Source organism: Branchiostoma floridae, chromosome 2 (assembly GCF_000003815.2).
Source record: "Branchiostoma floridae strain S238N-H82 chromosome 2, Bfl_VNyyK, whole genome shotgun sequence".
NCBI classification, from domain to species: Eukaryota; Metazoa; Chordata; class Leptocardii; order Amphioxiformes; family Branchiostomatidae; genus Branchiostoma; species Branchiostoma floridae.
This window is the reverse complement of record NC_049980.1, coordinates 9,248,187-9,248,717: the sequence shown is the minus strand read 5'-3', so window position 1 is coordinate 9,248,717 and position 531 is coordinate 9,248,187.

The following is a 531-nucleotide window of genomic DNA, read 5'->3' as shown; positions in this document are numbered from 1 at the left end:
TTGGGTAAAACATTTAAAACCTTCTTGGGAACTTGTTGAGGGGCAACTTTAATAAGGGGTGTGTAAAGCGTTTTTTTCCGGGGAAGGGGGGCCCCAATTGTCCAGGGGTGAACCGGGTTTTTTGGGGCCCCCCCTCCTTAAATTTCCAAAGCTAGTTCACAAACCCCTTTTTGGAGTAAGACATTAAAGTACTTTTTGGGAACTTGTTGACGTCCAATTTTGATAAGGATTGTGCAAAGCTTTCTTCCCCTGGGAAGGGGGGCCCCAAAAGTCCAGGGCTGACCCCGGTTTTTTGGGCCCCCCTCCTTAAATTTCCAAAGCTAGTTCACATACCCCTTTTTGGAGTAAGACATTAAAGTACTTGTTGGGAACTTGTTGACGTCCAAGTTTGATAAGGATTGTGCAAAGCGTTCGTCCCCTGGGAAGGGGGACCCGAAAAGTCCAGGGCTCAACCTAGGGCTAGTCCAGGGCTCACGCCGGTATTTTGGGGCCCCCTCCTTAAATTTCCAAAGCTAGTTCAAAGACCGCTTT